Here is a 13,379-nt window from a genome sequence, read left to right as displayed (position 1 = left end):
TCTCCCAGTTTCTTCTTCTTCTTCTTTTTTCTTCTCCAGGTCTTGTCCATCTAATTATAGTGATTGGGCAAGAAAGATCCCCAAAAGCTAACAGGGGCAAATTAACTTCAGTAGTAACCAACACAGTATAAAAAATGGCTATTGAAATTACATTACTTACAAGCTCAAACCTGGTTTCAAGGCAAGCTCTTTGTTTCTGTGTTGAGGGAGACCTACCATATCTCAAAATATTATTAAAACTCTTTATATTATCATTTTTCCATGGATTTCTAGACCAACAGACTTTGAGAACAGAAAAGAATCTTAATTCTCACCAGATCTTCTCTCTCAGCTCAATTTAGTGATTATGAAACTGATATACAATAAGATTATGTAACTCTCTACACACATAACCACTTATCATGGATTTATGACACAAAAGCTCCAGTAGCAGAGAACTTAAAAAGACATTCACAATGTCTTCCTTTAATTAAGGGCAACGGTCAAGTTTTCTCCTTTAACAGAAGTGGGATTACTTATGTTGCTAAATTTCTCCCTGGCCAGGTGTCTACTTCTTATTTGGAATAATTTCTGTAGCACTCACCCACACTAGACCAAAGAGACCATCTTCTCCTTGAACACTCTACAACCAGCAAAAGCCAACTTGTCCCATTCTTGGCCTAACTCCAGTGGTATACATCCCCCTACATCTTCTATCCATGTTAATGAGGAGGCTAATGAGTACCTTTTGCTAGGGGAGTTATGTCCCCAAGATACCTTGTAATTGTTATAAAGGTTTTAGAGTGTCATTCTGTGTTGTTGGAATTTCAGGTCATTTATTGTTGAATCTCACAATGTTCACACCCTATGAATGGTTTTTTGCTGAAGGTTTCTGTTGCCTCTGATCTTTGTTTTTTGTGATAGGTCAAAACAGTAGGATTGAGACTCAGCATATTAATGGTTGGTAGGCACAATTACCTGTAACACTATATATTTCCTGGAATTCCTAACTTATATTATTTTATGCCTCTCAACTCAGCTTGAAATAGTCATTAGATGGATAGTGGCAGTACGTAGTGTGATAACCTGTCACTGGGGCCATTTAAATTTTTCAAAGCCCAGAGGCAGGTTAAAATCAGAGGCAGCATCTACTTGCCTCATTAGACATTTGTTTAACCAGTTTCATCAGTTCTCTGTCTCCAAGTTAACATTGGAACCTCAGGCTTTAATAATGAACACAAAGTAGTTGAAGACTGGCCCAGTCTATACTGATCACTAATGAAATCCTGGTGCTTTCAAAAACTCTTCAATAATTAAACCTGGCAAGACACACACCAGGTGTAGTTTGCAGAGTGCTTAAGGCAATCGAATAGGATAATTGATGATTAACACAAAAAGGATCTGCAATTTGTTCCCTAGAATAGAAATTAGAAGGCTAAAGAGAATTCACAGGCTCATAAATGAATGATAGTACACACATGAAAATGGGTTGAAATGTTAAAAAAATTTAAAAAGCAGTTCAGTGTCAGCCTAGATATAATGTACTATATTTCAGCAAAATAAATTTTCGTTTTAATGTTTGCAAAAGAATCAGGATTCTCTGCGCATCTCTCTTTGGGAAGGGTACTAGAGCAGAGAAATACAAGTTATCCAAAAAAGCTCTGTAACATCACGAGAAAGATATTGAAAACTCCGTGAGTCTGAAGAGCAACCAGGGAATGTAGTTTCCAGTCATTTTTCATTCCCATGTGCTTTAGATTGTCTTAGTTTAACAGAGTATTATATTTCTGTGACATTACTGGAGCTGGCTTCCTGAGGTAATTATGTAAGTCTGCTTTTTGAGAAACTCTGCATGGGGCAGGAGGTAGCTGTGGGAGCAAAAGGATGAGAAAATGGCACCATATGGCATTGCCACAATGGAAGAAGCCATTAACTACTGCCAACATTAAAAGAAAACAAATTGCTTTTCACATACACGGAACATAAGTAGAGCAGCCTTGATATAAGACTGCAAACATATAGTGCTGAATCTATAATAGAGTACCAATGGAAGAAAACAGAACTTGTTTTACTTGGTAAAATGATACTACTAAGCCACCAACAGTCAGCCATATACTTGACATGTCCTTATCAGAAGTGGTGATAAGTCTGGACTCATCCATGCGAACAATGTGTCCTTTCGCCATTATGGTAAACAACTGTTTGCAAGCAAATAACCACCACTGAGTGAAATGCTAACTAGACTATTCAAAGATTAAACTCACAACTGTGTTCTCTTTAAAGTCAGCTGCCCAATAGACTAAGCTAATTTATAACTCCAGTATACATGTATAACTTACTTTAAGCAAACTTTCATGAAAAATAGTTCAAATTTTTCTCCTCTTTTACCACTCCTATTTTCTTTAGTTTATTGATTTCATACATATTTACTTGTTTTATTCTCTTTCTGACCCTCACTAGGTTATAAACTCTCTGGAGGTAGCGTCTACATCACTTTTGTTCATCACTCTCTAGTGCCTGGAACAGTGTCTGCTGTACGGTGAGTTAATAGATAATTGTTGAATCAATCAATCTGTAACCAAAATAAAAATAAATGGTGGATAGATTAATATTTTTAAACTCTTTCCCAGAGGATAGTGAAATATAAATAATTTGGTATTTTAGCAATAGATCTGAAACCGAAAAGAAAGAAAACGTAATCTGTAAACTCTACCAAAGAAAAAGAATCTTCTCACTGTAAGTCAGGAGAGCCTTGGTTAAGTTTCAAACTAGAAATCACCTTTATACTTTATCTGCAGCATTGGGCTGCATATCATGATGATCGGTAGCCTCCAAAGGCTTTTGAAATATGTACCAAGCTCCAAACTTCTCAGCACAACAAACTCCAAATTTATGTCCACTTCAGCCTTTGCCATTTCAGTGATAATTTACTACTTGGGTTAGAGATAATAAGTAAATACTATATATTTCTGCTCACTTACATGGACAAGAGCTTTCAATGACTAGCATATCATTTATTTTATTATACTGTAGCTCTAGCCAAACATTCTTATCCTCTCACACCACATTTGCATTCAGTGATTTAATATAAATCAATGCTTTTTCCTTGCCTCTTTCTTTTGGATCAGAGTGCTTACTGATCATTTTATTTTTCTGGAGGGAGGTTGAAGGTTGAAGAGCATACATGTACAAGTATGGGATGTATGTTTGAAAGAGGGGACATGAAGTAGAGAGGATATCTACAGGTATATAATGGAAAGCTTTTGACTTGGCCTTTTGGATTACAGAAAGAATGTCATTGATACACACTTCTTCCCTAACAGTTCATTCTGTTAAATGAATAATATTCTCTAAAAATGTCCCACTTACAAATCATTTGATGTATGCCTCTTTACAGATGAAATTGCTCCAATACAGAAAGTGAGGTAGAAAAACTTGTATAATAGCCAGAAAAAGTTGTCATCCAACCTAACTTGAAAATCTCCAGTAATGAAGAGTGAAGGAACAAACGGAGGAGGGATATAGAGAATGATCCATATTTACGTGATGGCTTTCTTTGTTGTTGTTGATTCATCACCAACACATTCCATCCACTAGCAAGTTCTACATATCCTAACACCAAACCATATCCTGGTCTATTTACTTCATCTCCATTGCTCATGGCCCCCTCTGTGCTCATCAGGCCACTGTCATACCTCACCTAGCATGCTATAATTGTCTCCTTGCTTCCATATTTGCAGTCTAGCAATTGGCTCTTCACATGGCAGTCAAACCAACATTTTCAGAACATAAACCATCTCATATCCCTTGCCTTCATAAAGCATCCCAGTATCCTCCCGTCTCCCCCAGAATCAAATCCAAATTCCCAAGGACCAATATGTTGCCTGACCTCTGTTTACCTTCCCCACCAGCATCCCTGTCACCTTTTCTGTTCCCCAAACGTACTTTTGACTGCCTCAAGGCTTTGATATTTAGTTTCTTCAGCCTACAAAACTCTCCCCCTTATCTTCTATTTGCTGAACCCCAGTCCACCACATAAGTGTTCATTTACTACCCTATAGAGAATTAACCTGTACAGTCACTCTCTGTCCTATTGCCCCGTTTAGCTTCAGGTAAACTTATGACATGAAATTTATTTATTCCCAGATTCATTCATTTTCTTGTGTATTTGTTGACTGTCTATTTTTGCCTCTAAAATCTAAACTTTATAACAGTAAGGCCAGGTCCAGTTTCGCTCACCGCTTCAACTCCAGTTGTCCAGAAAAGTTTCTGACTCACAGAAGCTATCCATTAATGCTTGCTGATTGAGTAAATGAATAAGAATTCTAGTTCAATATAGCAAATTTCTGAAAATCACCTAACTTTTTTATCATGGAATGCGCCATTTAGAAAGTAGTAAATCCCATCATATTTGGCCCTTTAACCTCTGAAAGCACAAATTAACTAGGATAACAATAGCACTTATCACATTGTGTTAAAACTCATAATTTACATGCCCTTCTCCCTAAACTCTGGGCCGTATGATGCCATAGACTGTGTATTATTCAATTCTAGATCTCCTGTGCCTATTATAGTAGAATATTTGTCTATAATGACACATGTTACCAAAAGACCTCATGTTCTGCATAGTAGCAGGGGATGACAAAGCCAATTTTAAGTAAATATTTTTTTTAACCAAAGCACAAACAGAAAAAAAATAACAATTGCCTGTGGAGTTAACTAGGCAGACAGCTTAGTGTAGCTGAATGGTGCCATAGAATATTTTAATAATGTCCAAAAACTTTAAGTAAGGAGTTGTGATAAGTACTGAAACAAAGCACGTGGAAACGGAGATCTCAGTCAGTGAGGCTGATAACGTGGACTTGGAAGGAAGCACAACTTATGCTGGTTGAATAAAGCTGACGGTAAGCCTGTCTAGGGAGGAAGCCCTGTCTGCTTGCATTCAGTTGGAATGATCTAGAAGGGTTCTCACTGCCAGGGCAGTAGCTGAGATGATGGCTTTTTTCTTTTCTGCTATAGGGTATGATCTGTTTACTTTTGTCTGGCTCATTTTGCTTGAGAAAAATCACATGTGAACCAATAAAATTTTGTATAACGCTGACATCATTCCCCTACTTATCAATCAAATATGAACCCTATATAATGGGTAAAATAGACATAGTGGTGGTTGAAAGAATGATTTAACACAAGAAGCATATTTTGGCTTGAAGGGGACCTTCAGAAGTTTTCTTTGGCAGTCAGTGCAACTTGGAAAATAAAAGAGAACATTTAATCGCTTCACCTCAAAATAATGGAGTGTCCCAAGGGACTTACAATCTGAGATATTTTATTTGGAGATCAATGACGCAATGTCTATCTTTTAGGGGGTTTTCTCCTATCATTTTGACATCCTCATAAAGAAGGATGGATTTCATACACACTTCCATTTGATTTTACATTTCTAATGACTAATCTTAGTGTTAATTTTTAAGGAGTTGTGGTACTCCTTTAGAAAATGGCATACTTCTGTATAATTAATATCAGAACACTATGGTTAGTGTTGGTTGTAGAATGCTAACTTAAATGTTATGAACTGATCCTTTTGCGGATATTCTCACCTGCTTTTGAGTAGCTCTTAATAAAATATGACTGATTAAATCAGGATGGATGATGGACTTTGTTGTCGACATTTCAAATTATGAATTGGCTTCACATTCAACATGTTGATTAAACAGAATTCTCCATTATTAAACAGCCCTATGTACAGACTATGCAATATTAAATCCACACATAAATTTTATGATCTAATAAGTGAATTATCTGTAAGCTAATTAAATGTATGAAAACCTAGGTAGGAAAATTAAAATCAAAGAGTAGGTATACATTTGTAAATAGCCACTACTCATTCTTCCAGGTTGAGTGATTAATGCTAACAAGTGAAAGGAATAGTACTTGAGCAAAACTTTTCAGTCATTGCTGTGTTTTAAATGAGAGATTACCGGGACTTCCCTGGCAGTCCAGTGGTTAAGACTCCATGCTTCTACTGCAGAGGGAGCAGACTCCGATCCCTGGTCAGGGAACTAAGATCCCACATGCCACTTGCCAAAAAAAAGAGAGAGAGAGAGATTACAAATTAATAGAAACCTAAATGAAGTTTATGGAGTTCTCCATCATCTTGAGTAAAATTATGTACAGTCAGGTGATTTTAGATATAAATGGTGAAGAAAGCAATGATTCAACACTGAATCATAGACTCTCTGAGTTAAAAGAAATATTATAACTTACTTATTGGAAGCTTCTATCTGATAAATTACTCCCATTTATAAAACCGTCCATATATTTGTGTTTCTTCCCCTTTTGTGTTTCTTCCCCTTTTGTGTTTCTTCCCCTTTTGTGTTTCTTCCCCTTTGTGTTTCTTCCTCTTGTGTCCGGCCTACAGCTAAACATAGTGCAGTCTACTCTCATTAAGCTAGAAAGCTTCAGTTCTTGAAATCACTCTGTATACAAAAGTGTATAAAATGGAGGTATAAAATATATTTCTCCACTTCTCACATTGGCAAAAACAGCAACATAACAAATTGTCAACAGTCACATTAGAACAGGGAGTTAGAAGCATAACTTAGAAGAGGGAACTCTATAAGCACATGATGAATGAGCAAATGCAATGGTGCCCAAACCCTCAAAATTGAGTTCCAGTGGTACACAAGTGAAGCTTAACTTATACAAAGCCATGGGAAATGAAAACAAGTATTACTGAAGGTGATTGCACTCCAGGTATGATCTCTCAAGTCTGGGCTGGAGAGGAGCTAGTATGAGCTTGCATTTGTACTTCTCAGAGGAAGGGAAGATTCAATATGCACACACACATGCTCTTTACAGTCTTGTTACAACATTGCCTCATGACGCGTTTGCAGCCAACTACAACCTTTTCTTGCACAGACTGCTATCGCTGTTTGAGTCTATCTTCTCCTTATTGGCTTTTTTTTCTTTTCTTTTGCTTTGATTTTTTTTCCTTCTTAATTCAAATATGTTGATCCTTACTATACTTCATTTTATTAGGATCAAATTATTATTTCAACATATTGGTGTGGAATTGGATCTCAACACTACTAGTCAAAGTGTTTTTTTTTATTATTTTGCTTTGAGCCACTCAGGATGTCAATGGCCTCAGCCAAAGCACTGGTAAAATTAGGATGAGATCGGAAAGAAACCAGAGATTTTTAGCTAGGGACTCTGTTCTAAAATGATCAATTTCTATTTATTACATCAAATCTGAGTATATACTGTTGATATTTCTACGAGGGAAGTGATCTGGGGAAAAACAAATTAAGGTAGAGTCAAATGTAATCTGTTAGTCATCTACTAGTAATAATGACATTATGAACCTCATTCAATTTTATGTGCTACTTTGCCCACGTTTTCTAGACATATTTGTTGCCTCATCCTTGGAGGATTAAAAATAATAAACACACATTGTAAATTAACTATAGTTCAATTAAAAAAATAATACCCTACCTCACATTGTTCACGAAAGACGTCATATGTGATTTCTTGTATGATACTCCTGATTCTCATGCCCTTATTCAGGGTACCACAGGGCACCAGTGGCAGCTGACCATCACTGGGTATCACATGAGTCATGCATTTCTAAACAGACTTCTCAGTAAAATTATTTCCTTTATTATTTTCACCAGGCATGCTGAAAATAGATGCTTTTGTAAGCTTTTCAATGAAGCAAAGAGAGAACTCCTGAAGGCTAAGATAGTTTTGACAGTGTGATTCATTTTTTCAAGCCATAGGCACTGAAAGAATAAAAAAAACAAATAAACAAAACCTGTCAGGTTAGCTGTCAAATATAATTAGACTATAATGGCTGCTATGAGACCTCAGTTTATTTCCAGCACTGGAGCTGGAGCAGCACTTCGCTGTAATTGTGCCAGTGGTGGGTTTAACAGGCTGGGCATGGAAATCTGATTGATGGGACAGTCCTTTCTTTTTACACCCGAATAATATGCTAACAGTTCTCCTGACAAAGATGGCCCAGAAATTAAGGTTTGGTGTAGAGCAGTGTAAAAGGTATGCCCTTTACGATCAGGAGGCTAAAGTTCTCATCTTTTCTCTGCCACCACCTAGCTTGGTAACTTTAGGCTGGACATTTGAACATGATGTGTCTCCATTTTCACATCTATAGAATGAGGGGCTTGAACTGAATTATCTCCTTTCAGGACAGCTTTAAATTCTTTTATACCATTCATTATCTGGGAGCCTTAAAATCAGTCAGGCATTAAATAGAGACTATTCAATTCACTGCAGTTTTATTTTACCTTTCATTGGACATTTTGTCTGTGATGGAAATCAATATTATTTTTGCTCTTGATATAGGAATATTAGAAGCTAGAGAGGGAAGTAAGGAAGAGGTGGCAAAAGTTGGTGAGAAAAACAAAAAAGATTCAAAGATGCCTTTTTCCTTCATGAATCCAGAAATACCATGGGGCCCATGTAATTAACAGATCTCTAATTATTATACACAATTGGGAGAGGAAAAAATTCTTGCTGTTGTATGTTACTGAATTAAAATATTTAAAGTCTATAAACCCAACAGCCGTCCCTTTTCTCCTTCCTTGCTGATATTATGCCTTGCTGGTGGACCTGATCCAAAGAGGTCTGTGAGAGCCAATTGCTCAGTTTCCAGGAGTTTTGCAAACCATTTTTAAAACATAGACATTGTTAAAAACCAAGTTACATAAACTCACAATTGATTACTTTAAAAACAAGGGAATAAAAGGTCAAAACTCATCATTTCCAAGTATCTTACTACCTTGTCCTATTATCTTTGCTCCTGTGTTTTTCTACATTTATTGCATCCGTATAGTGGAAATTATATATAGTGGTATGCTACTTACTACTGCACATCGCTTCTTGGTCCCATATGGAGGATGTCATGTTGGTAGCATGAACTTAGCTAAGCTGGGAGTATTTACACCAAGGAAATAGGCAAATGCTATAAATCAAGAATTAATAAGTTTTTTGATTGTCTAGACCTAAGAGAGTGATGGAAAAATGTTAATAATGTAAATTAAATTTTAAAATGTCATGTCAATAGCAATTATACTGTGAAAACTGTAAAACATTGCGGAAATCTTGCTGGTATTCAAAGATTCAGCAAAGATGTCCTCACATCATTGATAAACAGGTGAACTTTTTTTTTTAATACATCTTTATTAGGGTATAATTGCTTCACAATGCTGTGTTAGTTTCTGTTGTACAACAAAGTGAATCAGCCATATGCATACATATATCCCCATATCCCCTCCCTCTTGAGCCTCCCTCCCACCCTCCCTATCCCACCCCTCTAGGTCGTTGCAAAGTACCGAGCTGATCTCCCTGTGCTATGCAGCAGCTTCCCACTAGCTAACTATTTTACATTTGGTAGTGTGTATATATGTCGATGCTACTCTCACTTCGCCCCAGCTTCCTCCCACCCACCGTCCTCAAGTCCATTCTCTATGTCTGTGTCTTTATCCCTGCCCTGCCACTACGTTCTGACGTACATCATCTGTGTGGTTTCACTTTCGCATCATTCTTTAACTCAAATGAAATTAGCAATTAACATTCAAGGTGAACTACTCTCAGGAGCTGCAACCACAGTTTGGCTACAGATATAATGTTTCGAAAAAGTCAGTGGACACATTTTGTGTGTATCAATTAGGTATATGGAATTTACAGTAAAGAATACTGTATAGATTATTATCAATTATTTGTAAATAGTGTACTATACATCCTTTATATCAATGAAATTTATGATACACTTATATATGTATAAACATGTGCCCTCCCTTCAGAAAGCCATTTGTTAAACATTTACCGCATTACCAGCCTTCAAAATTGAATGTAAAATCAACAGAAAGTTGTATTCCCAGTTCCCATTGCAACTAGGAATGGCCATTTATCCCAGTTCTGCCCAATTACAGTAAAGTGAACTTGTTTGAAGGCCTCTGAGAAGTATTTTATTAATGGGTAGAAAGGAAGAGTTGTATGAGAAGAAAGTCCCTGCCTCTTCTATCCTGCCTTAAATATTTTTTTAGAAGTTATATGCTATTAGCTGCAGCAGCCATTTTGTGACTATGAGGGGAAGATTAAGAGAGTCATATAGAAGTTATCTGGAGCTCTGATATGAAAAAGTCACTAAAACCATCCTTGGAATTACCTCTCTCTCTATTTCTTTTTGAGATTTATTAATTCCTATTAACTCATTTCTTGAGTGCATCTCAAGAAAGCTCCTCCTAAACATACATGATTCCGTACCTACGTTGCCACATTGATGTCTTGTGTGTGTGTATGTGTGTGCGCATGTGGGCTTCAAGCCACACCATTCTTTTTACTCGATTATACTCTTTTCTTGGGCCATTGCAAAGGTCAGCCACTCTGGCTGTAACACTTCCAAACCCTCCTCATTTCACCATCAGTGTTAAACTGTACAAATCTTTCATCTGAAGATCACTTCCTTAGAGAAGCATTCCCAACCCCATGTCTCCCGTATCCTTATTTGTTATTATTTATTGTTCGGAAAGAGTGTCTTTTCTTCTGTAGCATTTATCTCAGTTTTATATTTTACATTCATTTGTATAATTATTAATTAATAATATCTGACTTTATTATTTTTATTAATAATCTTTTATTCCTTTTATTAATAGTATGACTAACTGCATTTTTACTTAACTAATATCTTAACTTATTTATGACTCTCTCATCCCTGAAATAAATTTTAAACTTAGAAACTTCCAGGAAACACCACATAATTTCTTATTATTCACTGGCTCCTCCTTCTCAACCCCCTTTGATGAATCCATATCAGCTCCTTAATCTCTTAACATCAGTGTGTCCCACTGCACAGTCATTATATCTCTCCATTTCTTGATACATCACTCAGTCCCTTTGGGATCTCATGCAATCTAATTTGTTTAAATAATATCTATGATGACAACAGCCCAGACTTGTACTTCCAACTATAGCCTAATGGATATCTTCACTGGGAACTGAAAAGCAACATGTTCAAACAAAACTCCTGATCTGTTTCCACTCTCCTCTCTCCTCCAAAGCCTTCTCCATCCGTACTCTCTCCCATCTCAATTAAACGTACATCTATTTGTCCAGCTATTCAGGCCAAATCATTTTGAGTTAACCCTGATTTATCTCTTGCTCTCTTATTCCAGGTCCTATTGATAAGTCAATCCCATCAGCTGTATCTTCAAACTATGTAGAATGCACCCACATCTCCCCAGCTCCATCATTGCTGTCCTGGTCCAGTCTTTATCACATCTCACTTGGATTATTGCAGTTGTCTTCTAACTGGTTTCCCTTCTTCCTCTTTACTCCATTTCAGGTTCTTCTCTATATAGCAGAATTTGGCTTTTACTCTGATTGAGAAAGGGAGGCTTTGGGGTATTAAGACAAAGCCTTTACAATGGCTTCTAAGAACCCAAAAACTCTGGTTCCCTATCACTCTCTGGTCTCATCTGCTACCGGTATCTCTCTTGCTCAATTTACCATTGAACCACCAGGCATCCTCCAAACTGAGGCCTGTGCACTGGCTACTTCTTCTGCCAGAAATCTGTCAGAGAGCTACGTGGCTCACTCCCTCACCGCCTTCAAGTTGTTCCTCAAGTATAACCATCTCAGGAAAGCCTTTATTGGTCACGTTTCAAAAAATTGAATACCTCCAGGTCCTGACACTCCCTTCTCTGCTTTATTTCCTTTCTAGCACATTTTGTCTTTTTATATAATGTACAGATTACTTATTTATTTTTTCTTATGATTCTCCATAACAAGAATGTAAGTTCCATACAAATAGGGATCTTTGCGTGTTTTTTACAACTTAGAGCTTAAAACAACTTTGTACACAGTAGCTGTCCAATAAATACTAGTTCAGTTAAAAAAAAAAGCCAGAATTATGTTGTAGTTGTTGTTGTTATTGACACAGAGACACAAAGTGAGCAAATGTTGTTGGAAAAATGATGCCAATAGACTTGCTGTATGCAGGGTTGCCACAAAGCTTCAATTTGTAAAACATGCAGCATCTGTGAAGTGCAATAAGATGGGGTATAACTTTGTTGTGTGTTGGCCTGTACTGATGAGCCTTTTCATTTTGTAATTTTCACATATCTAGTTGTGGCCTTTTCTTTTTGCTTAGAGAATCCTTTAACATTTCTTTTAAAGCTGGTTTGGTAGTTCTGAATTCTTTTAGCTTTTGCTTGTCTGTAAAACTTTGATCTCTCCACCAAATATGAGCAAAGCCTTGCTGGGTAGAGTATTCTTGGTTGTAGGTTTTTCCCTTTCATCACTTTAAACATATTGTGCCACTTCCTTCTGGCCTGCAGAATTTCTCCTGAAAAGCCAGAGGTGACCTTATGGGAGTTTCTTTGTATGTTATTTGTTGCCTTTCCCTTGCTGCTTTTAATATTCTCTCCTTATCTATAATTTTTTCCATTTTAATTACAGTGTGTCTTGGTGTGTTCCTCTTTGGCTGTATCCTATATGGGACTCTCTGGGATAGCTGGACTTGGATGACTGTTTCCTTTCTCAGGTTAGGGAAGTTTTTAACTATTAAATCTTCAAATATGTTCTCAGCCCCTTTCTCTCTCTCTTCTCCTTCTGGGACCCTTATAATGCAAATATTAGTGTGCTTGATGTTGTCCCAGAGGTCTCTTAAACTGTCCTGTTTTCTTTTCATTCTTTTATCTTTTTTTTTTTCTGTTCACCATCAGTGATTTCCACTACTCTGTCTTCCATTCCTCTGTACCATTTAGTCTACTGTTGATTCCCTCTAGTATTTTTCATTTCATTTAGTATATTCTTCATCTCCGGTTGTTCTTTATACTTTCTCTTTGTTAAAACCTTCTAACTTCTTGCTCTATGCATCTCATTTTCCCTAAGTTGCTGTTTTTATTTTTATGTATGTGGTAGGTTGGTTACGTTTCCCAAAGCTGGAGAAGTGACCTTCTGTAGGAGACATCCTACGCGTCCCAGCAGTGCACTCCCCTCTCGTCACGTCACCCGAGCTCTATGCTCTAGGGGTTCCCCCATGAGGGCTTTGCGAGTCCTCTTTCTGTGGAAGGCTGACTATGTGGGTGTCTGGTAGGCTTCGTCCAGCTGGTTGCCAGGCCCTGCCTTGTGCAGAGGCTGCCACCTGCTGGTTGGTGGGACTGGGTCATGAAACCACTGACTTGGGGAACCACAGGCCCCGACCAACCCATCCAGGCTAGTTCTGGCTCATTGGTGGGTAGACTCAGGGTCCAGAAAAGTCTGGGGCTGTTGCCCGCCCACCTGTGGGTGAAGCCAGGTCTTAGGGTTAGTGTCAGACTACTAGCAGGCAAAGCTGGATCCTGGAGTCTGGTTGCAGGGCCCCGGGATCCCAGAGCTGG

The 13,379-nt window shown here is 37.5% G+C and overlaps 1 long non-coding RNA gene across 1 annotated transcript in view; it reads left to right on the top strand.

The window, feature by feature from the left end:
• Positions 1-13,379, top strand: part of LOC141279658 (uncharacterized) — a 54,404-nt gene that overhangs the window by 25,569 nt on the left and 15,456 nt on the right. Inside the window, exon 3 of the long non-coding RNA XR_012334242.1 lies at positions 2,440-2,518. This is a non-coding gene — a long non-coding RNA (uncharacterized lncRNA). The remainder of the gene's footprint in view (positions 1-2,439; positions 2,519-13,379) is intronic.

Source organism: Tursiops truncatus, chromosome 10, assembly GCF_011762595.2.
Source record: "Tursiops truncatus isolate mTurTru1 chromosome 10, mTurTru1.mat.Y, whole genome shotgun sequence".
Classification (NCBI taxonomy): Eukaryota; Metazoa; Chordata; class Mammalia; order Artiodactyla; family Delphinidae; genus Tursiops; species Tursiops truncatus.
Note: the sequence above shows the minus strand (reverse complement) of the source record. Positions and strands in the feature narration are given on the sequence as shown.